This window comes from Atractosteus spatula, chromosome 7 (genome assembly GCF_055471065.1).
Source record: "Atractosteus spatula isolate fAtrSpa1 chromosome 7, fAtrSpa1.hap1, whole genome shotgun sequence".
NCBI classification, from domain to species: Eukaryota; Metazoa; Chordata; class Actinopteri; order Semionotiformes; family Lepisosteidae; genus Atractosteus; species Atractosteus spatula.
This window is the reverse complement of record NC_142712.1, coordinates 26,058,591-26,083,947: the sequence shown is the minus strand read 5'-3', so window position 1 is coordinate 26,083,947 and position 25,357 is coordinate 26,058,591. Positions and strand designations below refer to the sequence as shown.

At 41.9% G+C, this 25,357-nt stretch overlaps 1 pseudogene; it reads right to left on the bottom strand.

Annotated features, from left to right (window-relative positions):
• Positions 1 to 5,229: 5,229 nt before the first annotated feature.
• Positions 5,230 to 6,626, bottom strand: LOC148830743 (uncharacterized; annotated as a pseudogene).
• Positions 6,627 to 25,357: the final 18,731 nt, after the last annotated feature.

The following is a 25,357-nucleotide window of genomic DNA, read 5'->3' as shown; positions in this document are numbered from 1 at the left end:
GAGAGGTGAGAAAACCTCTGTTCTTCCATAGAGTGCCAAAGTCGTGGACGACACCGAAAGCGTATCGACTATCAGTATACAGATGCAGCCATCTACAACGCAGGGGGCATGTCTCATCAAAACGCGTTATGACGCGGTGAAACGCGTCATTTGAAGTCATACCGGACATTACCGTATGTAAATGAGATTATGTTAATAGTATCCGGAATCACCCTGTAAAACCGCCAGGAGGAGCCAATAAAGCTTAACCTCTCATGTACAGCATTTGAGCTTTTAAATTTAAACTGTGTATTACAGCATATTAATCATCAGTCATTAAAAAGTTGGTATATTTTATGAAAGCAAGATTGCTCAGTTGGGCAAAAGTACACAACCTACCTTTATCATAAATATTTTAATTATGCAGAAATATTTTATACATCAAAGCCTTTACCGAAGATATTACTAATAGTATTAATAATGAATGACCTTGGACAAGCTGTAAACTCAAAGTATTACGTTGGTCCACATTCTTTGTAACCGTCATTTTAAACGAAAAGACTTTATTTTTTCATTGACAAAAAGTAACACCACAGCATTTAGTTGATCCGATCACGCGTTTCCAATCATACAAAGTAAGTCTTGAGAATCTCCTATTCACCATGCCTTTCATATGCTCATAAACAATATTAATTTAGGAACATAAACATATTATGTAAACTGTACAGTATATCGCTGGTCTTGGTAGTTTAAATAAAAAATACACACCAGTATTCCATTTCTCCCTTAACATTTTAAGCATCAAAGTCTTACATGTGGTTTTTTCGGAAATGTTTTTACTTGCTCCTTCTGAGCATGTTACTGTTTACTGTTACTGACCATATTACCTGCCCTGCCTGCGGGCACTTCCTGTCCATGGGGGAGGGTTTAATTAGAAGGTTAGCCTATTCTACTCTGAGAATGTAGAGGGGGTGGAAAGTGCCCACGGTAATTTAATTAGTATTACAATTCGCACTGATTCCCTTACGAAAATATTGACATAAGAATATTCGTGCGTGGTCAAAAAAATGGCATTAAGCACTTAAACTTAATATGGTCAGTAACAGTTAACAGTAACACACTGTAACAAGATCAGCTAAACTGGGAAGAAAACGCTTTCAGAGAAAATGTTTCAGGCGTGAAGAACACAGATCCCTAATGCAATTTCAACCAAACCTGTCCCCACACACCCTGCCCCCACTGCGATTAGAATATACTGAAATCTTTCGAGAAGATGATCAGGTGTTTCGCAGACGTAGGCATAGTACGTAATTCAGGCTTTATGAACTCACACCTGGGATTCGATTAATTAGGGTTATTAATTATTAGAGTTCATCAAGCCTGAATTACGTACTATGCCTATGTCTGCGAAACACCTTTGCTAGTTAACACTACAGTACTTCACTTTCTCTGGCGTGATTTTTTTAGGCAAAAACCAGGCTAACAGGCTTGTTTTTTGATCTTCCTAAGATTGTTAAGCGCAGTGTCAGTGACGTCACCGTCCTGAGGCGTGTGTGGCAGATCTGTGATGTGGTTGAGTGTGAATTGTGGTGTGCCTCTGATTTCCCCAATCAGAGGGGTGTAAGATGGTGTCAGCCAATCACCATTCTGAAGCTGTGCCATAATCTCTGGTATACACACACTCCAGAATTCTGTCGCATAGTTTAAAAGCTCGGTTAAAAGCAAGGGAGATTATGTCTGTTATAGTGGACATAAAAACAAGAGTTTGCTGCGGCGTTATTGGAAACCCAATTTTAACAACAAATCACCGGCATATATATCCTAGAAGACACAGACCGGCGCCAGTGGGAGCATGCCCGGAGCGTAAAAGAAAATGCCTGATGAACTAGGGATTGGACAGTTTCCAAGTGCTTGTACAATCGATGGAAATGTTCAAATTAATGTGCAAAAGAAATAAACAAAAAATCATTTATTCCTTTATCATATTGGCTAGCTAATGTCCTCTCTTTACTAGTTACTTGTGGCTTCTACTGTGTTACTACTGTGTTTCTGCATTGAGTAGCAACGAGTGACTATATACTCAGGTGGAGGAACGTAAACAGCTTAATTTTTGTGTTAAATAAATTTTTAAAATTAAAATTCATTCCTATACAGCAATCGCATATTTGGGGACCGTTTCATAAAACTTTGATGCTTAAAATGTTTAGGGAGAAATGGAAGACTGGTGTGTATTTTTTCTTTACCAAGACCAGCCATATACAGTACAGTTTACATACAGTAATATGTTTATGTTCCTAAATTAATATAGTTTATGACTTTCAGATGTGTTATGCTCCTCTTCTTTTCAAACTCAGCTACTAAAAATTCCCTTTAGTTGTAAAATTCCATATAAATATTAAATACTAAGCAGATTAAAATGTGCACAGTAAAGACATTAAATGATTAAATCTTTCCACTACCGACCAACGCACCACGAGTGCCCCTGTTGGTCATTTTGGCCAGCCAATCACGTACCGCAGTATAACACGTTATGACGCGTTATGACGTAGGGAAATGCCTGCAGTACGTGTTTGTACCGTGAACTTTGAATGGCTGCATCTGTAAATAGTAGCTGACTGTGAGGCAGCCAAGACACAGGCCCGTGTGAGGGCAAAAAGTTCTGCGGCTTGTGCAGACAGGTGAGACGGAAGGCGGCAAGCGTCATCCATCACGTGGTGAGAAACAACCGCATACCCCACGTGGTTCTGTCCCATTGAGGATCCTTCCTGGCTGATCCATCCACATAAAAAACCAAGTCAGAGTTAAGAAGAGGGGAAGAGCAAAGATCCTATCTGGGGGTTACCTGAGAGTTAATGGCTGCCAGGCAATCATGTGCCCCCCCCCCATCCTCCATAGGCAACAAGGTGGCTGGATTCAGCACCGTACACCGTTCGATGGTGATGTGAGGAAGGGACAGAAGGATGTGGTGGTAATGGAGAGTGGACACGGGAGAAAAGTGCGAGGTCTTACACTTGAGGAGAATGGAGGCCACCGTGTGAGGTACGGCGGTAGCACACCAGGGAAGCAGAGGTTTTACGGCTGCAGCTGCTGCCGCAACAGCACGAAGGCAGGCTAGCAGGCCGCGGGCCACAGAAGTGATCCGCTGAGAGTAATAGGCCACAGGCTTAAAATGATCGCTGTGGGCCTGGAGAAGTACAGCGCTGTAGAACCCATGTTTCTCGTCAACAGTCAGCATGAAGCCCTTAGTCATGTCAGGAAGGCCCAAAGCAGGAGCTGACATCAGAGCTGTTTTAAGTTCGACAAAAGCTTTTTCTCCGTCGGTAGTCCACGTCAAACGGTCAGTCATGTTCAGACCTGGAGCATGAGTCATGTCAGATAGGGGCTGCACCAGTCTGGCGTAGCCAGGAATCCAGGATCTGCAGTATCCCATACAACCAAGGAAAGACATCATCTCCTTTTTGGTTCGAGGCTTTGGAACCTTTTGAATGGCTGCCACTCTTTCAGTGCCAATCGAACGAGAATTGGCGGAGATGTCGTGACCTAAGTAACACACACATTCTTTAACAAGCTGTACTTTAGAAAGTGAGGCCTTGTTACCGGTTTCAGCTAAAAAAATTAAGAGATCTCTGGTGTCTAGAGTGCAGGCTTCCTCAGTAGAGGAGGAGACTAACAGGTCGCCCACCTATTGGACGAGGGTGCTACCATGCTTAAAAGAGAACCCTGAGAGACACTCTTGCAGTGCCAAGGAGAAAACAGTAGGTGCCTCGGTATACCCCTGGGGCATCCATGTGTACCTTTTACCTTTAAAAGTAAAAGCAAACCAAAATTGAGACTCAGGATGGACCGGAACATTGAAAAAAGCATTTGCCAAATCAATGACAGAGAAAAACTTTGAGTCCCCGGGGACAGAAGACAAAATGGTGGTCGTGTTGGGGACCACTGGAGCTCGAGCATGGATGGCGACATTTACTGCCCGCAGGTCCTGGACCGGACACCAAGATTCCCCATCGGCTTTTTTCACTGGGAAAATTGGAGTGTTACATGGAGACGTTGGACAGGGGATGAGAATTTTTTCAGCCACCAGCTTGTCCACAACAGGTTCCAATCCAGCCTCAGCGTCAGGTCTCAACGGATACTGCAGCCTGCAGGGACTAAAGGTAGATTTTGCTACCACCTCTAGGAGGAAGACACCCTTTATCAGGCCCACATCGTACTTGTGGGCAGCCCAGAGGGAATCCGGGACTCCAGTGTAGGGTGTGAAGTGTCAACTGGGACTGAGGCAAACAATCGGCCCATCCTGTCGTCAGAGGCAGTCAGGTGCACTGTCCTCCAGGTGTTAAAAACAAGTGAGCAGGGATGCCAGCTGGCCTGGGGAGCAGAGTTACGCCTAATGCGTTCAGCATCTGGGGCTGTCCACGCCTGGCTAGTAACGCACTGTTGGGCAAAGACGCCCACATCTTGCCAGCGGAAGCCTGCAGCTTTTGCTAGAGACACGTGCGGGTGTGTCCCTGCCCGATACAGAGACTGCTGCTTGGTAGTCAGGGTCACGGCAAGGGCAGCAAAATCTCTTGAGACAAGATAACCATTCCCTTTTAGTCTATCACTGCACTGTCCATCTCTAAACCAGACTTCCTCAAACCCTTCATCTGGGCCCCCAAAACTAACCGAGGCCATGCAATGCAAATTATCAATATCTTGAAAATTGCCCTGGCCAGGCAACAGTCTGGCTGCGTCATTCAGAATCGTTTGGGAAATCTGACCCACATCCTTTCCCAATAGGTCCCAGCTGTAGTAATAATCCGGGACTGTGGGGGAGTGTTGGACAAGCACGGTTCGAGGCAAGCAGTCTTCATTGCAGGTTAGATCGAGCCCCTGTTCTGAACAGATTATGACAAGGCCCATTTTACAGAGCAAATCTCTGCCACACAAATTAACAGGGCATTCTTTTGAAACTAAGAATGAGTTGTTGGTGGGCCCAAACCCATGCTTCTGGCATTCCACAGTGAGCAGTGTGGTGAAATGAGCCTTTGTTGGAGTGCCTGTTACTCCTATTGTCAGGATAGATTTCGATGAGAGCTTGAAACGGTGTGCGTCGTCTCTAAGCAGGGAATGGGTCGCACCTGTGTCAACTAAAAAGTCATAGGGATCGCCATTAATATGCAAAGTGACTTTGGGCAGCTGGGAACGGGAGGAGATGGAAGGAAATATGAAAGCGGTACCCTCAGGCCCTACCTCTCCTAGCGGAGATAGTCAATCTTTCTTTTCCCATTGCCATGGTGTGCTGACTGTTACTCCAGCCGGAGGGCCTGAGTCTCAGTTCCCTTCGTCTTCCTCTCCCCCCTCCTTTTTGGGGCATTCTCTTGCCCAATGTCCTGTTTTTCCACAGTGAAAACATGCATCGTGGTCTCCTTCTCCTCGACATCTTCCTCTTCCTCGGTAGCCTCCTCGTCGGCCACAGCTTCCTTGTCCCCTACCCCAGCCCCTTCCTCTTCCTCCTTGACAGAAATGGAGCTGGGTCACCTGGAAGTGGTGTAGCTATCGCTGTCTTTTTGTGCCTTTTTCTCATTCTTTGATGCTCTCAGCATGGTAAGCATGGCGGCACACCTCGGTAAACCGGGCGGTGTCCCAGCCGGTGCATGAGTTTTTCATCATGCTCCCTGTTTCAGGGAGCAGGCCATCCACGAAAAGATGGGTAAGTTGAGTTTCATATACTGAGCCATCGTCGTTAGAGGCAGGCGGGGGCAGGCCACTGAGGTTACTGAAGGGGGGTCAGTCTCTCCAAGAAATCATTACACGTTTCTCCAGGCTTTTGCTTGGTTTGTCTCAAGGTGAACCAGTCCGTTTTGGGGGGATACTTTGCTTCTATTCTCTGGTAAATGCCGTTTAGCTGGTTCTGAAAGCCACTGCTGATGACAGTATCATACACCACGTCTGGGTTGAACGTGTCGCTCACATTGCCATAGTCAAGCTTCAAGGTCTTTTGAAAACCAGTCTCTAGTTCGCTGCTCATGGGCTTACATTGAGCAACTAGACGCCGCAAGGCAGTGGTGTATTTTCTCCCATTTCTTTTGGGGTTTGGTAGTTTAGATGTGCTCAGCATCATCTGTTCAGTGTTAGTAAGCAAGGGTGGGAATCTTTTTCCACATGCATCCCAGACTGACACACATTTTCTCATATACTCATAATCCCAATCAGGATCTCCTCCTGGATTTGGAGGGTCAGTCATTTTATGCAGCAATCTAATGGCCCATGGCTGAAAACTCCCGTCTCGAGGCCACTGCTCATTCGTCCATCCTAACATGGAATCACTGAAAAGTTGGCAATAAACCAATCCATATTCTCTCCCTACTATATTCATGGGAGTTTCCTCAAGTTTTCCATTTCTCTCTTTTCCTTTCTCTAGCCTGCACCTCATTTTTCTACAGCTCAAAACATTTCCAGTCTACTTTCTTGTTTCCTTTTTTCTCCCTTTCCTACAACTTCTCCTTAAGCTGCTTAACCTGTCGTGGACTAAAGCTGCCATTCTCTGGAAAACCCAACTTACTCCAAAGGGGAAGACACTTTATTCCCGCATCACCAAACTTATCGTACTTGTACTTGGCTGGGCCACTCAGCCCAGCTTTGCCTTTGGAGCTCTCATTACCCATTGTCGACAATGCCTTACTGTTTCTAGAACACTATCACATTAACTGCTCCGCAGAGCAAAAACCACACGTCTGTGTTAAGATATGTTCATTTCACGAGTCCCACTCGCAGGGTCCCAGACCCGTTATAAGCCGCGGATTTCTCCAGACGCTTCTCTAAAAGGATAAGTTTTTATCCCCCAAGGTTCGTCCAATTCTCAAAAATTGTCCGGGTCCGGATGGAGCATAACATTATTAAAACATCCCGTGCCCTTGACGAGTTGGTTGCTATCACACTTTGTTACTTTGGTCTAAGTATCCAGCTGCTTCTGCAGCACAGCTCTGTTTGTAAACAACATTTTTAGGATAAAACACTTTTTCTCAGAAACTTTCCATTCTTTTTTTTTTAAATTTTATTTATTTTTAGAGAACAAAACAAACCCATTTTACATATGAACATCCATTATTCAGCCTTACATTGCAGGCACAAATTCCTGTTTGTTCCCCTAGTTTTTTACAATTATATAACTTTTTAACAAAACTATATACATTCAAAAGAAGGAAGATGTATACATTTATGAATATGAAAAGGGAGTAGACTATATAAATGTATCTTATTAAATTTCAGTTATTCTGTATCTCAACAAAATCTGACCTTAAAGGTTTAATGTACTGAACCCATTTAGACCAATATTTGACAATTTTTTTCATTTGTAATTTTAGTGAAAATGTTATTTTTTCCATTATATATATTTCTTTTATTAATTCAATCCAATCATTCGTTGTTGGTAGATCTGTGAGAAGCCACTTTCTTGTTATAGCTTTCTTCCCTGCTGACATAAGGACTCCAAACAAATATTCATCCGTTCCCCTCCAATCAAAATATAAAGCCTCAAATGTAAAGGGTACATTCCTTTCAAATATAGTTTCCAGGGCCTCATGTAATTCCTTCCAGAAAAGCCTTATTTGAGGGCAGCTCCAGAATATATGCCAATGATTACCTTGGTTTCCGCACTGTCTCCAACACTTAGAGTTTTCCTCAGTATGGTGCACCTTCTGACTTGGAGTAATGAAAAATTGAACAATGTTTTTCCAGCAAAACTCTCTCCATAAATGTGAGTTAGTACATCTCCATTGAAATTCACAAATTTTAAGCCACTCTTCATTCGAAATTCTAACTTCACTTTCTTTCACCCATTTATCTTTTATATACTCTGTAGAATATGATTTCTTTTCCATAAACCTTTTATATAATCTAGATATAATACCTTTACCTAATTCTGATTTGTAGACTTCTGTAACTATTTTCACTACTCCATCATTAACAATATCTAAATCTCCCCTTATAATCTCCTTATTAAAATAATGGCGCATTTGAAGATATCTATAAAAATCTGAATTCTCCAAATTATGTTTCTCCTTCAAATACTGAAAACTTTGTAGCTGATTCTTATCCATTATATTACAAAATGCAGTTATTCATTTTGTAATCCAAAATTTAAATCTATTATCCAACTTATTTGGTTTAAACTCCGTATCATAGGTGCACCATCTGAGTATCTTTACTGCCTCACCTAAATTATACTCTTTTGTGATCATATTCCATGTCCTTAATTGAAACTTTATCCATGGATTTAATATTTTTTCAGTAATTTTGTCTAAATTTCTATTACCTAATAGTGCCTGAATTGGGGGGCTATTTACAAGGGACAATTCAATATCTTTCCATCTGTCTTGATACTCTGGATTACAGGAATTAATGAGAGGTTTAACTTGAGATGCATAATAATCTTTTAAATTTGGTAAAGCCATACCCCCTTTATCTTTTAAAATTTGGAATGTTTTGAATCTAATTCTAGGTTTTCTCCCCTGCCAAATAAACCTAGAAATCATCTTATCCCATTCCGAAAATTGTTTTGCAGAGACTTCTACAGGGAGAGCTTGAAATAGAAAGAGTAATTGAGGCAGTAGATTCATTTTTACAGATTCAATTCTAGAACTGAAACTCATAAAGGGGATTAGGCTCCATTTCGATATATCTGCTTTAATTTTAGTTATAAGGGGTCCATAATTAATTGTTGCTAATACCGAAATATCTTTTGGTAAATAGACTCCTAAATATCTCATTGAACTTTGGTCCCACTTAAGGTGGTATTTGCCTTTTAATAAATCAGGAGGGTTGTAATTAAAAGTTAGAATCTGTGTTTTTTGAACATTTAACTTATAGCCTGCCAGCAAGCCAAAGCTATCTAAGAGTTTCATTACTTCTAGAAATGAACTAGTGGGATCCTCCAGATATAAAAAAAAAGTCATCTGCGTACAGTGCTATCTTGTGCTCATTACCTTGTATAGAAATACCTTTTATTTTGTTATTTTGTCGTATCCACTGGGCTAGTGGCTCTATATATAAAGCAAAAAGCAATGGAGATAAAGGGCAGCCTTGTCTAGTCCCTCGTTCTAAAGTTATTCTATCAGATAAATAACCATTTATTTTAATTCGTGCTGTTGGTCTATCATATAAAGTTTGAATACCTTTAATAATATTTTCACAAAACCCAAACCTACCTAAAACCCTATAGAGGTATTTCCAACTAACAGAGTCAAAAGCTTTATCTGCATCTAGGCTCATCAAAGAAGCTTCTAAATTATGTTGCTAAATATGGTTCATGATATGTGCGTCGAATGTTATCATGGGTTTGTCTATTTTGAATAAACCCTGTTTGATCATAGTGTATCAGATGAGGGAGAATCTTTTCAATTCTTTTAGCCAGTATTGCTGTATAAATTTTATAATCCACATTAAGGACTGAGATTGGTCTGAACGATCCACAATCTAATCTATCTTTCCCCTCCTTAGGGATAATTGAGATGATAGCCTCTTTCCATGATGGGGGCATTTTCCCATCAATTAATGCTGAATTACAAGCAGAAAGAAGATTTGGTATTAATTCAGCTCAGAAAGTTTGAACTTGAACTTGAACTTGAACTTGAACTTGAACTTTATTGCCATATGTAACCGGTACTGGTACAATGGAATTCTTACTTACAGAAAGTCTCTGGATTGTAAAACAAGTGTAAAAAACAAAACAAAGTGCAAACAGTGCATCAAGACAATATACAAACAAACAATAGACAATGTGCAAGTAAACATGTAGACAGTTTGAATGTAAACAATACAGACGTGTAAACAATGACTGGAGATGTGCAATAGATAAGAAATCATAAAGAGGTAGATGGTGATGGTGTAGGTGTGGTCCGAGGGGGATGGCTAAATGTGTTCGCCAGTCTCACTGCTTGTGGATAGAAGCTATTGAAGAATCTAGTGGTAAGTGTCCTATGCTCTTATATCTCTTGCCTGAGGGCAGTGGGGTGAAGAGCTCATGCCCAGGGTGGTGACTGTCCTCTGTGATGGCCAGAATTCTACCACGGCAGCGGTCCTCATAGAGCTGTTTAATCTCGGTGAGACCGCAGCCGATGATCTTCTGGGCCATATTGACCATTCTCTGCAGTGCCTTTCTTTCTTGCGAAGAGGTGTTGCCATACCACACGGTGATCCCGTTGGTGAGGACGATCTCGATGGTGCAGCAGTAGAAGTTCACCAACACATGTATTGGCATCCCCCATCGCTTGAGGCACCTCAAGAAATAAAGGCGCTGCTGAGCCTTCTTCATGATAGAGTCAGTGTTCACAGTCCAGGTTAGATCTTTAGAGATGTGAATTCCCAAAAACCTAAAGCTGGTGACTGTTTCCACTTCCGTTCCATCAATACTGAGTGGGCTGTGAGTGTATGGCCTGTGTCTCCGAAAGTCCACTATTAGCTCTTTCGTTTTCTTTATGTTCAAGTCCAGGTTATTGCTATGACACCACCTAAGCAGCTGTACAACTTCATCCATGTAAGTGGACTCGTCATCATCACTGATCAGTCCTATTATAGTGGTGTCATCGGCAAACTTAATGATGCGGTTGTTGCTTGTCTTGCTGTGCAGTCGTGAGTAAATAGGGAGTACAACCTTGGACTCAGACAGCAGCCTTGTGGGGTTCCAATGCTCAGGGTGAATGGTGTTGATGTTTTATTGCCTATCCGCACCACCTGTGGTCTCTCGATAAGAAAGTCCAGCAGCCAGTTGCAGACAGAGTTGCGCAGACCTAATCCCCTGAGCTTTGTCACCAGTTGACTGGGTATGATGGAATTGAATGCTGAACTGTAGTCCACAAACAGCATTCTCACATACGAGTTCTTAGTGTCCAGGTGTTCCAAGGCTGTATGCAGAGCCAGGGAGACAGCATCATCCACTGATCTGTTGTTCTAGTAGGCTAACTCCAAAGGGTCCAGGGACTCTGTGATGGAGGAGTTGATGTGTGACAAAACCAGCTTCTCCAGGCATTTCATCACCACAGATGTTAATGCTACTGGGCGGTAATCATTCAGGCATGTCACTTTTGTCTTTTTGGGGGTTGGAACAATAGTGTTTTTTTTAAAGCAGGTGGGGACCATGGACTGTGACAGGGAGGAGTTAAAGATGTCCGTAAGCACTGTGGTCAGCTGGGCTGCACATGTCCTTAGGATTCGAGGTGGTATCCCATCAGGCCCTGCAGCCTTATGGATTTTCACCCTGCTCAGAGTCTTCTGCACGTCCTGCTCTGAGAGTTTCAGAACAAACTCGCCCTGCACACTTGGGGTCTTCTCAGCATTGCCCGTGTTCAGAGCATCAAAGCGGGCATAGAAGTGGTTCAGCTCATCAGGCAGGGATGCGTTGTTCGTGTCAATCTCCTGGCTGCAGCCCTTGTAGCCTGTGATTGACTGTAATCCGTGCCACAGCCTCCGGGTGTCAGCGCACTGCGTTTCAAGCCGCACTCTGTAGCTCCGTTTGGCGCGTTTTATGGCTTCCTCTAATGCATACCGTGATTTCTTGTCCAGCTCTTTGTCCCCCGATTTGAACGCGATGGATCTATCTTTTATTTTATTGCGAATGTCGTTGTTGAATCACGGTTTCTGATTGGGAAATGACCTAATTTTCATTTCTGGTACACAAATGTCGGTGCAGTATTTAATATAGCTGGTGACCGCGTCCGTATACTCATTTAAATCTGTGTCGGGAGCTCTGAATGCGTCCCAGTCTGTACTATCAAAGCAGTCTATTAACTTTCTTTCCGCCTCCTCAGACCAACAACGCACTGACCTGTTCGCAATGGGGGAGGTCTTCAGCTTCTGTTTGTACTCAGGAAGCAACAGGAGAGCGATGTGGTCTGACTTACCGAAACTTGGTTTGGGAAGCGCTTTGTATGCTCCTTTTATTGTTGTGTAGCAGTGATCCAAAATATTGCCTCCTCTTGTCGGTACAGTGACATGCTGAATGTATTTTTGCAGTACTTTCCTCAGATTGCAGTGGTTGAAGTCGCCAACTACAATTGAGACGGCTTCTGGGTGGGAGTTTTCATGCTTGTTGATAATGTCGTGGAGTTCGCTATGTGCTGCTTCCACGCAGGCTTGAGGTTGAATGTAAACGGTTGTGATAATAGTGGCAGAAAACTCCCTCGGCAAATAAAAGGGTCGACATTTTATGGTCAGGTGTTCTAGATTCGGCGAGCAGGATTTAGAGATTACCTTCACGTCGGTGCACCACTTGCTGTTGACCAGGAAGCAAACGCCTCCGCCTTTGTGTTTGCTGGTTGCTTGGTGGTTTCTGTCCATGTGGTAAACGGTGAACCCCTTTGGCTGGATGGCGGTGTCCGGGACGCATGCATTCAGCCAGGTTTCAGTGAAGGCATAAACACAGCAGTCCCTCAGGTCCCTTTCCGCGTTGATCCGACAATACCATTTTTTATACAGGTTTTATACCATTCTGAATTAAAACCATCAGTTCCAGGTGATTTATTAGCTCTGAGGCTCGTAATCACTGAATTCAATTCTTCTAGTGTTATCGTCGTTTTTAATATATTATTTTGATCTTCCGTAAGAGTTGGTAAACTGAGAGATTCCAGAAAAGTATCCATCTTTTCTTCACTTTCTGAATGGGGTTGTGTATATAATTTTCTGTAATAATTCGTAAAAGTGTTTTGAATTTCTTCCCATTTATATAATACACCGTTACAGTTCTGGTCCCTTATTTTATATATTGTATTATCGGTCGGTTGTTTTTTTAATTTTCTTGCCAACAGCTTTAGTGATTTTGACCCTGATTCATAATATTTTTGTCTAGTAAATATATATTTTTTTCAATTTCCTGTGTATATAAGACATCTATTTTGTTTCTAAGCTTCTTTATTTCTTGCATGATTTTTTAATCCTGTTTTTATTGATGTTTTTTCTCCAACTCTTTTAACGTTATATTCAGATTAGATAATTGTAATTGCTTTACCTTCTTCTTATGACTGCTCAGAGCAATAATTTTCCCCCTTATAACTGCCTTTAATGTGTCCCATATCATCTCTGGTCTCACTTCCCCATTATCATTCTCCTCCAAAAATAGTTTTATTTCTTGTTTTATCTGTTCTTTACATTGTGGATCATTCAACAGACTTGAGTTCATCCTCCATGTTGTATCTCCCCGATTATTACTTAATCGTATGGACAATGACATAGGAACATGGTCTGAAAAATCAATTCTACCAATATCCCAATCTTGGATCCTATGTCTATCTCTCTTGTGTAAAAAAAAAAAATCAATCCTTGAATATACCAAATGAGGGAAGGAATAGTGAGTGTAATCCCGCCCACTTGGATAGAAATCTCTCCAAAGATCTATTATTCCCATTTCCTCCATCAGTACATTAATCTTTTTATACAGTGACTTCTCTCTCTGAGAAGATGTATTTGTAGAATCAAGCCTGGGGTTAAGACGCACATTCCAATCACCTCCACAAATCAGTATCCCTTGTGCATTAACCATCAAATCGACCATTTTATTATAAAAACTAAAATCACTACCAGGTGGAGCATATACATTAAATAATGTTAGTAATTCCGCTTCAATTTTCCCAATACTAATACATATCTCCCCTCCTTATCTTTAACTTCTGTAAGCAACTCAAATTGAACCTTTTGAGATATCAGTATAGCCACTCTCCTATGGCCAGATTTATATGAGGAGAAATAGATTTTTGAGAAACCCATTCTCCTTAATTTCTCATGTTCCAAAACACTCAAATGTGTTTCTTGTAAAAAAGCAATATGAGCCCCTTCTTTCTTCATTTTAGATAAAATCTTACTTCTCTTAATAGGGTTAAGTACTCCATTAACATTAAATGTAACTATTTTAAGGTCTTGCTTGGACATATTTTATTTAAATGGTAAAACTTTCAAAATCTCTCCCATACAAGATATGTTTCATATTGTTAAACATCCTCTTCCTATCATTTTTTTCTAATAATGCACCACAATCAAAAAACACAATAAACAAAAACATTAACCAAACAATCTTAAACAAAACTGTATCCATCTCCATCTCTTTCACAGTACTTTCTTCCAACTGTTGGGTTCTTTTCAAACGAACCCTATGTGGGCTTCTCTCCTGCAACCCTTTCCTTACAAATTAAACATACAGCCTTTGTACCAACCTCTGTGAAAAAGTATTTTGCAGTCCATTCTTTCTTGAATACTGTCTTTCTGGTTTGTGCCAGCGAACTTGAATTCCATCATCAATTCATTTGTCATAAGTCTGAGAACCAAATTCTCACTGAGCTTAGACATTTTTCAAGCGAGTTTCCACTCAATGTTTATTAACTCAAATATTTAGGACCAAATGTAGTACTGTAATCCTTATATTTAAAAAACAATTTTGCAGTTTTACACCTTGCAAATTCAGTGGTTAACACATAGGTATCTTTCAGTTAAATGTTGTGGATATTTTAACTTGATCAAAGTAAAAACCTAATGTAAAAAAAATTCAATAAGCAATACCTTGACAACACTGTGAACTCACTCTCTCTGGCATCACTGCTGCCTACTCTCCGAAGTTGGTTTATCTTGGAAATAATATTATATTAGAAATATTAGAAGCTATTTTTACTACTAGATCTTCATTAATCAACTAATCAGACATACCCATTACAAATTACCATTCAAGGGAACGAACGAATTTTCCTACATTACCAAGCCAACAGCAGAAGCAGAGTCCTGTCCCTCTCGTATTTGTTGAGTCCTTGAGGGTCTCGGGCTCCTCTCACCTTGTAGACATTTTCCTTCATCTTCTTCATCTCATCCGAGCAAGACATGGTTGCCTGAGTTTCGCAGGGACAGGCAAAGATTCTAAGCTGATCACAAGGTAGAAAAATCACCCGGTTTCCGCGCATAAAAAAGTGGTTATTAACGTTTACGTTTATTTGGACTGAAAATGACATTTTGTATCATTCTGAACATTGTTAATAAAATCTGAGTCTGCATGCAGTTCTGGTCACAATAGTTACAGTGGGATGTAAAACGTTGCACAAAAGCGTTTATTTGAGCTGAAAATGATGTTTTGTATCATTCTGAACATTGTTCATAATATCTGAGTCTGTATGCAGTTTTGGTCACATTAGTTACAGTGGGATGTAAAACGTTGCACAAAAGCGTTTATTTGAGCTGAAAATGACGTTTTGTATCATTCTGAACATTGTTCATAATATCTGAGTCTGTATGCAGTTTTGGTCACAATAGTTACAGTGGGATGTAAAACGTTGCACAAAAAGAGTAAATAGATAATTAAACACCAAAGTACTGGATCAGTCTACCTTATCACCACGATCTTCCTGTTCTGTGCTGTCTGATATTCCTTTTGAAAACGTATCCCATTCTCCTTCTCTGCAATTAAAAGTTCCACAATTAATTTATAAACATCAGCCATAAGACAAGCATCCCACAAGCATGCATATTGGTAATGTCTCATTTGTTATATTTAGTCTTCTCCTATTCCAGCCCATAGGTCCTCAAAACACAAACATCTGAAAACAAGCCCGATACGTTGCTTTTTCTGTGGACGAATCATGCCCAAATTCATGCGACATTGTACAGAAAGACCCTGATGACTGGTATCTTGGTTTGCTCTACAAATTAAATGTTTATCATCTAAATACCATTACATCCTTAATTAAGGTGATGTGAATTATTCGTTCTCTGTTAGTTTATTTTTTACATTAAACGGGTTCTTGTATCTGTGAAATTATATGCAATACATTCTTCCAAAAACCGTGAACCTTTGGACATTTCCACATGTTTGAGTTGCATAATTCATTTCTAAAGATCACCCATAAGTTAAACATCACACATATATGCATATTCTGTGCTGTTTCATTTGTTGTATAAGTTTTCTCCTATTCCCACCAATTGTTCTTCCGAACATAAACATCCTGAAAGCCAGCCTGGCATGATGTTTTTTTTTTTCTGCGGATGAATCACGTTCCTACCTTATGTCACATTGTACTTTTTTTTAACATTGGACATTTTTCCTCCTTAGACACAAAATAGTACAACAAAAACTCATCAGCTTACAAACTACCAGTACATATTAAAATGTGTAAAGCTGCAGTTTGATACGTTTCATTGCCTTTATGTATTCATTGCTATTGTTTCAGAATATCTGTGAATATTGTAGTCTTTGTTCACATATTCAATTCATGTGACCGACATTTTAAAACTGTAGTATGCAATGTGAAGGAAACGTTTAATTTTAAAGAAACCGTACCATCTCATAATAATAATGGAGTTGGACCACCTATAATCGCACAAACAATGCCCTATTGAAAATAGTTTGTGCTACTTTTATCTCGAGAAGTACAGCAACTGTTATTGCTGTAGTCCTGAAGTTTTAGGGCCATGGAGAAGGCGAAGCCAAGCTCCAGCAGCAGCTTCACAGAGGAGCCTTGCCCGGGTGTCTTCGGAAATGCCTATGAGAAATGATGAAGTAACAACGCGGGCTGATTTATTATAAAACCACTAACATGAACACAGAACATGCAATTCAATGTGAACATGCCAAGACTTAACCAGTGATGGAGCCTGCTAATGGCTTTTACATGCTGAACTGTAACCATCACGCCTGCTTGATCACAGAGGCCTTCCCCCCCTGTACTTACCCCCAAATGGTGAATCTTTACCCAAATGGTAAATGTTTACACTAAACTCCTGATGACAAAGGAAGGTTTCTATTTCCTTAGGTTACATCAAAGACGGGGGGGGGGTGAACGTATATTTAAGTTCTGTAGGACCATATCCACTTTGAGCTACGACAGGTACTATAACTATTATGGTGCTTATTGTGGTTCCTTGTATGCATACAATAAAGCTTGGCTGGACGAACGAACACTTCAGGCTTGAATTTCTTGGTTTCTACACCAATGAGTAACAGCGTACACCTAGCCAACAACGCACATGTATCCTTCGCCATAACAGGTGATAATAGAATTACAATTATATTTGCCATTGTATTAGCAGCTACAGTACTTCAAATTTTCAGTTTCAAAAGGAACTGGATTTTCAGTTTCACAAGGCAAGATCAAATTGTATCCAGTTGTAAATTAGCTATGTGAAGTTTATTGAAGTTGTCACAAACAATGAAAACCCCCTAAATTTGTTTGTGTTCCATTTGTGTTAGTTTTTCCCATTAAAACTAGTATAGGCGTCTCTGCTTTAACACGATAGATGCATTCCTGTAAAACCGTGCATTATGCAAAATCACGCAATAAGTATAACAGGGCTCATGGGAAAAATAGGGTTAGGGACAGCCCACTCAAAATCTAACGAAACGTCTAACCAAAGCTTTACCAAGTTTATCAGTTATCCTATCAAAATGTTTACAAAGTGTAGGGGTTTTGTGATTTTACTGAGCCAATTATTAATTGTAGCAGTAATCACGGGGTGGTTCATTATGGCTTTTTAGACAATCAATCGTCAGAACAACTAACAACACACACACACAGATTCAATACACGAGATACATTTATTAAACATAAATTGTGCACCAAACATGTATCAGTCTGCCTGGATACAGGCGGCAGACCTTACTGTGAGGGTTATCAAAATATAAGGTACAGTATATAATCTCGAAGAGATGCAAACACAAAGAGATACACAACAGAGAATACACTTCAATATACCGTACGGCTATACCAAATCGCTAATCAGTGTTATTGCCCACTGTTACACTAGACTCAGAGGTAAATACATTACTCATGAATTAAATTGATAACAACTTGTGTTAAGGTAACAATTACATTCTTGAGACGCAATGTAGAACATGGGGTTTACTTATCCACTATGTATGGATTTGGATTTACCAGCACGAACACCAAACCAGATGACAGGCTCTGTTACAAACTCTGTCCCAGCGGTCATCCAATAGGCGTTGGCCCGCCGTCCTCTGGCTACCGGCCAACCTGTCGAGGTGCAGCTCGGGGTAGGATGGGTGGAAGAATCTAACTGCGGCTCACAGTGCAGTCGTTGCTCCCAAGGGTCTACTAGTAGTCCGGCTGACTAGTAGAAAGTCGCTATGCACAGAGTGTGACTGTGGGTCCTCGCAAGTCACTCTTTTGCACAGGAAGAAAACTGGTTCGTTCTGGGTCCAGCGCTGCTTCTGAATAAACTATTCAGGTTGTCTACGAGGGTCCAACTGTAGGCTGCCGTTGATCAAGTGGAGCATTCACGTTGGTCGTTGCAGAATTCTGAGTACGTATGGGATCCTCGTGCTTAGAACAAAGTCCAAGTCCCAGTGCAGACAACAGCGGTTGTCACGTGATTGTCTCTGAAGGTGTCCGAAAATGGCAAAGGAGAGCCCCGACCTGAACTTGTGCTACCTTTTTGACCAAGACACAGAGTTATGCTGATTGGTTGAGAGTTTGGCGGGCATTGGAGACCCACGTGGTGTTACCACACCCTGCCAGTCCCTGATTGGTTGACCAAGGTGATAGACGAGTCACTTACTCCTGACACCTAGGAATGCAGTCCAGAAGCCGTACTAACAGGCAGGTGGCTCGGCCATTCCGCTCCAGTCTGGGGGTACCACAGACTGCTAGGTTCAGTCTGATAAACTGAGCTGATGGTTGGAAGAAAACCATCTCGGCATCCATTCTCTGTCCCTTCTTTAGGACTAGGCGTACCAGAAATCCTGCTGTCAACGCAGGAACGATCAGGTCCAACTCGTTTACTACCTGGCAGGCCTGAGGAATCGTCTGACCTGACCAAATGTTCTCGGGGTCGCCACTTACAGAGTGGGCATCTGGGTTCTTTGTGTCCACAGCACACTGTTTACTGTGTCCAGCTGGGTGCCCAGTCGAACCAACAGGACTGCACCAATACAGACCGAGTGGATCAGCTGAGGTGTTACCTAGAAGTAGTGAGCAAACTTCCTTTTTCTGATGGAGATGGAAGCTACACAGCTTCCTTTGCTCTGTACGGGCCTGTGAGGTGGGGGTGCCCACCGCAGAATCTGTGACTGCGTCACCAGGGTCACCTGACGGCTTCACGACAGGTGCTCGAACAGACCTTCACTGATTATGGACTTCTCAGAGCTGAGGCTAAGAATTACATCATCAACCTGCACTTCTGCCACCTGGATCCCTCCCACCACCACGGGGTTGTAGTCCTAGTCCCCCTGAGGTGCCGTGATGCACAGAAAGGACTCCCATTCATTACCGGACAGGGAGATCCACTCTTCTTCAGGGATGAAAAAGGGGTGTGCTTTACCTGGCGGGTCAAGCAGCTGCTCGAAGCACTGCTCCTGTGGTTGGGAGACTGTGGGAGTACTGGCTTGGGCAGGACTTCCCTGTATTTTCGGAAAGCAAGAAGAGACATTTATTTCTCGTCCAGAGGAACCAGGAAGAACCTCCAACTCAGCTATAGTGTTCAGTGGGCACTGTGTGAGCACAGCATAACCACTGAACCCCCCTTTTCTCTGTAAAACAGGCTTAGGGTTTTTGACCTGAGCCCACAATTTTCCATGCTGGCAATCCACCAGAGGCTCCAGCCTGTCAAGCAGGTCTTGGCCAATGAGTAGTGGCTCTGTTTTAAACCTAGAGATATAAACAGGATGCACTACGTTCATTGGCCCAAACCTCAGTGCCACCCACACTCGGTGTGTGATCCTGGCATGATCCTGGGTATAGCTAGAAATATCTATTTCACACGTTTCTACTTTAAGTCTGATGCCTTTTCCTTTCGCTACTCGTTTGAGCTCACTGAGTAAATCGGCTGACATCAAACTAATTTCAGCCCCAGTGTCAATCAGTGCTTCTCTTTCTAAGACGTTTTCAAGAGAAACCTTGATATAAATACGCCTTGCTCTGCCTTTCTGGCTGAGATCCCCTAAGAATTGTCTGAAGCCTGCCTTTTCCTTGGCTTCAGGGGTGGGGTCAGCGCCCAACTCAGAGTCACTGCCTTCCTCCAGGCAGGAACCCTCCCACCCAATCAGATAGACTGAGGGAGGGGCATGGGGTGAGGAGGGGCGTGGTCCCCCTCTGCTCATTCATGCTTCTGGCAGTCGGTGCGGAAGGTTTATCCTGTCCTGATCTCTCAAGCAAGGCTCGTTCAAGCCTGGCTAGGCGGGCAGCAGTCGACTCCCTTCATCCAGCCTTATGATAGGCTCTGCCTGAGCCCTTGCCTTCCCCGGAGCGTTCACGGCTCTGACGCTTAGTGCGGTCCTGCCTGCCTATTTTGCGCCAGGGCTTAGCGGGCTCAGGAACCTCAGCTCCCTCGAGCAGAGGTGAGTCGTCAACCCTGCTGGCGTTAGTGGCGAACACGGCCGTTTTAGCAGGTTTGCGCTCTGATGAAGTAGAGACTTCAGCTCCCTAGGCTTTCTGCGCTAACCTCCTAATGTCAGCCATTTTCATCGCTTTTGCATCACCATGCATCACAATAATTTTCCTGACTGATGGATCCAGATTAGCAATGAATAACCCTTTGAAATTCACGTTCTCTTCGCAACCCTCTTCATTCCGCCCTGCAAAATAAGTGCCCCTAAGCCTCTCATAATATTTGCGAGGGGCTTCAGCTTTTTTGTGCTTAATATGGTGCGCAGCAGCCACCGCAGATATGGGATCGATAAAAGCCAAAAATTCTCCGATCATTGCCTGACACAGCTCCTCAAAGCTATTACAGACCTCAGGTCCTTGTCTAGACATCCACTCGTGGACCTCTCGGCTGGTAGTTTTCCTTACTAACATAGCCTTTTCCTGTTCTGTTGGTTCGGGCATAAACTGCAAAGTGTATTTCAGCTCATCGATGTAGGTCTCCACATTTTTTCCTGACACTGACGGGTCGAACCTTTCTACATCTTTTGCTAGCTGTCTCAGGGAGTGGAGGTTAATCTTTACGGCTTCTCCGCGGGCAGGGAGACGGCCGTGATCAGGACCGGGGGGTCTATGCCTGGATTGAATCACCCTGGCGTCTTGCGCAGGACTCGTCGATCTACCCCATGCCGAACCGACTGCAGACCCTGGCTGGGAGAAACCTCTTCCTGGCAGAGCCCTTAGCTCCGGGCTGCTAGGTGGGCTGGCATGCCGGAGGGGTTTAGCCTGTTTTGCTTCCCGTACGGCAGCATCTAGCTCCTTTTGCAGTCTCTCTTTCTCATCCTGACCACACACAATCTCCTTTTGCCTTTCCTGGCTGAGCTCATGTAAAATCTCAATTTCTTTTTCTTTTTCCTGCAAGCTTGCTTCCAGGTCTCTCCTAGCTTCCTCAGCAGCAGTTTCTTTAGCAGACAGGTAATCTAATTTACCTAAAACGTCCTTGAGTCAGTCTTCACTTTTTTCATTTTCCACTTTCTTTTCTTTGATTATATCCAACATATCAATTCGCTCCACCTTATACCTTTCTAGCTTTCCCTGAAGCTTTTGAAACTTTGTCAGCTCGGACAAAGACAGTTCAAGCTGTTTAGCTAGATTTAAGGCGAAACTAGATAGGACCTGAACTGCGTTCACAGAACCTCCTGTGTTAAGCTGGGTTGCTACCTTGGCTACCAAATCTAACTGCAGCTTCTCAATATCATCAAAGTTCAACTTTTCGATACCACTCCAGTAACCAGGATTGTCGTCGCTAGAAAGAGTACTTATAAGCGATTCCATTTCAGACGTTTTAGCAGCCATTGTCATTACTTCGGAGAAACTTTAAGAGTATTACTTTTTTCCACAAAATACCGTATGGAATGTAAACACCCAAGTAGATGGATTTCCAATCATCACACGTTACACTAATCTTTAAAGAGCAGGGGGATTTTTCTTTTCGCAGTTATTAGCACACCCTGTATTCTTGTGTACAGAAGCCGCGGCGCTGCGCTGAAATCACAGCAGCATCGGTTATTCTGTGCGATTGATTCTCATTTCACTCTGAACCCTCCTCACACGGGGCACCAATAAATGTAGGGATTTTGTGATTTTATTGAGCCAGTTATTAATTGTAGCAGTAAACATGAGGTGGTTCGTTATGGCTTTTAGACAATCAATCGTCAGAACAACTAAGAACACACACACACGGATTCAGTACACGAGATACATTTATTAAACTTAAATTGTGCACCAAGCATACAGATGCAGCCATTCAAAGTGCGCGTTACAGACACGTACCGGAGGTAATTGGCTACGGCATCGCGCATTGTGACGCAAGATGACGTGTGGTACAGCGGTACGTGATTGGTTGACCGACAGGGGCACTCGTGGTCTGTTGGTCTGTCGTAGAAAGACTTACAGTAAACGTCTTTGCTGTGCCCGTTGTAGATATTGAATTTTACCACTGAAGGGAAATCTTAGTAGCTGAGCATAAAAAGAATAGGAGCATACTGTAACGCGTGTGAAGGCCATAAACGATATTAATTTTGGAACACAAACATACAGTATACGGCTGGTCTTGGTACTTTAAAGAAAAAATACACACCAGTATTCCATTTCTCCCTAAACATTTTAAGCATCGAAGTCTTTAACTAAAGAGATACCGGAGTCAACAAGCATACTTTTAGAATTTGATTAAAAAGGAATATAATATTGAATCGCGTATCTAAAGAATTTAATAACGATATGATTATATTCGTGTACTGCGACAGGGCTGTGTAGGGCTGTTTCGCCTCACTCTTCATGTGACTTCCCCTGTAGCCTACTGGTCTACATTCCTGACTACTAACTCACAGGTTGTGTGTTCAAATCCAGCTGGTGCTGGACTTTTCTTTTAACAAACATTTCTTCGAAAAAATAGAATAGCGATATTATGGACAATCAATTGACTTTTATATTTCAAAATATCACAACATGATCAATTTTAAGTCATTTTTGATAACAATGAATAGTCACCTTCTTCCCTTCTGACAACGGTCCCTGCTTCTGCTTCCTGCTTCTATTGTGTGTGTGTGTGCAATAGAGTAAATTTTTATAGAGAAATGGAGGCTGGACAGTATGCGTTATGTCATGGAAATATAACTATCAAGGAAGCCACAAAAGAGAGTTCTCACCTGAGTAAGGTCTTTATTTCAATATTGCAATATTGGGAGCCCTGCTGCCACTTCGCCAAGTGCAACCAGAGACTCAATTTGTTACAAGCAGTACAGGGTTTTTATAAGACGTTGCGCTGTAAAAAAGTTCAGCACTTGGTCCCTTCTAAAACTTCCCCTTTCTCTAAGAGAAAACAGATTACATCATAGAGCGAGAGAAGAAAAACTAGATTTGTTATTCAAAGCTTATCGGTTACTTTCAGCTAATTCTAATGACCCAGACAGCATATATTGTTTTGGTACATTGTCTTCTAAACTAACCTAAACAGTGTACTTTGTTGACGAACTGTTTTCTAAAATTCTGCACGCACTGTAGCACAGCAGTTACATCCTTGAAATATATTATCTAAAAGCACCAATATATTTTTTTCAAAGCTCTCTACATTTTTAAGAATCAATTTACTTATTAGATTTCCACTTCAATTCCCTCCTTTTTATTCTTGAAAATGATTAAAAGTTAGATTCTTCATATGGACTCCCAGGAGGCTCCCATACTTCGGATTCTTGCGTTCTTATCAGAACATACTGATGCGCAAACATATTCATTACCATATTTCAAAGCATTGGAATAATATATTTTGTACAGCAACACAAAAACAGGAAGACAAGTATCACAGCCCCTATAATCGGTGTTAGTAACTCCCCCCTGGCCCAAACAGTGATTGTAACCAGGAGAGAAATGGGAGAGGCTGTAGAATGAGGCATTAAAGCACATACATACAGATGCAGCCATTCAAAGTGCGCGTTACAGACACGTACCGCAGGTGACGTCGCTCAGTATGACGCAAGATGACGCGGGGCACCGCAGTACGTGATTGGTTGACCGACAGGGGCACTCGTGGTCCGTTGGTCTGTCGTAGAAAGACAGTAAACGTCTTTGCTGTGCCCGTTGTAGGTATTGAATTTTACCACTGAAGGGAAATCTTAGTAGCTGAGCATAAAAAGAATAGGAGCATACTGTAACGCGTGTGAAGGTCATAAACGATATTAATTTTGGAACATAAACATACAGTGTATAGCTGGTCTTGGTACTTTAAAGAAAAAAATACACACCAGTATTCCATTTCTCCCTAAACATTTTAAGCTTCGAAGTCTTTAACTAACGCGATACCGGAGTCAACAAGCATACTTTTAGAATTTGATTAAAAGGGAATATAATATGGAATCGCGTATCTAAAGAATTTAATAATGGTATTCGTGTGCTGCGACAGGGCTGTGTAGGGCTGTTTCGCCTGCCTGTTCATGTGAGCTGTCTTGTAGACGTGACTACCAGCTGACAGGTTGTGTTTTCGAATCCAGCTGGTGCTGGTCTTTTCTTTTAAGAAACATTTCTTCGAAAAAATAGAATAGCGATATTATGGACAATCAATTGACTTTTATATTTCAAAATATCGCAACATGATCGATATTTGCGATATTTTGAACATATCTTCCCTTCTGACAGCGGTGCCTGCTTCTATTGTGTGTGTGTGTGCAACAGAGTAAATTTTTAATAGCGTTTTAAGCGAATAGGTAATTAGATTGCTCGTAAACCTAATCGCTTTTTCTACATAAACACAGCATGATTACTCTCTGAAAATGCTTTTCCTTTATTTTTAAAGTAGGCTCAGATTTCAACTATAGATCGTATTATTATAAACTTTCTTGGAAAAATGTATTTTATGTAAACCATGTTTGCTATTAATTCATTTAGGGCTAAAATACGTTCATTGTCTTCCAATCGAGTCGAGTTGACATTGGAAGCCTGCCACACCCGGACTGTTAAACCAACGCATTAGCACGTCAAAGCCCATTGAGGGTATTGAGCCAGTATTGGCTTTAGTATTCCCCCCCTCTCCCCTCAATTCAATTCAATTCAAGGTGTTTTATTTGCATGACAGATGGGTACAAGCAGTGTTGGGTATGTATATTGTAACGCTTACGGCAGACAGGCACTGTGTAACAGCCGGCGCACCAGAGCAGCGCACCGAGGGAGCGTCTGCATTTATAACTTGGTTTTTAAAATTAGTCAAGCAATATGAAGCATCTTCTTTTACTTTTGAGTCCCTTAAATACATTGAACACAGCTTTCTCACCACTTAAGATTGCTCTTGATACCATCCTTACACAAAGCAGAAGGGAGATTTTAGTGCCTGAGCATAAAAAGAATAGGAGCATACTGCAACGCGTGTGAAGTCCATAAACGATATTAATTTTGGAACTTAAACGTTCAGTATATGGCTGGTCTCGGTACTTTAAAGAAAACATACACACCAGTATTCCATTTCTCCCTAAACATTTTAAGCATCGAAGTCTTTAAGTAACGCGATA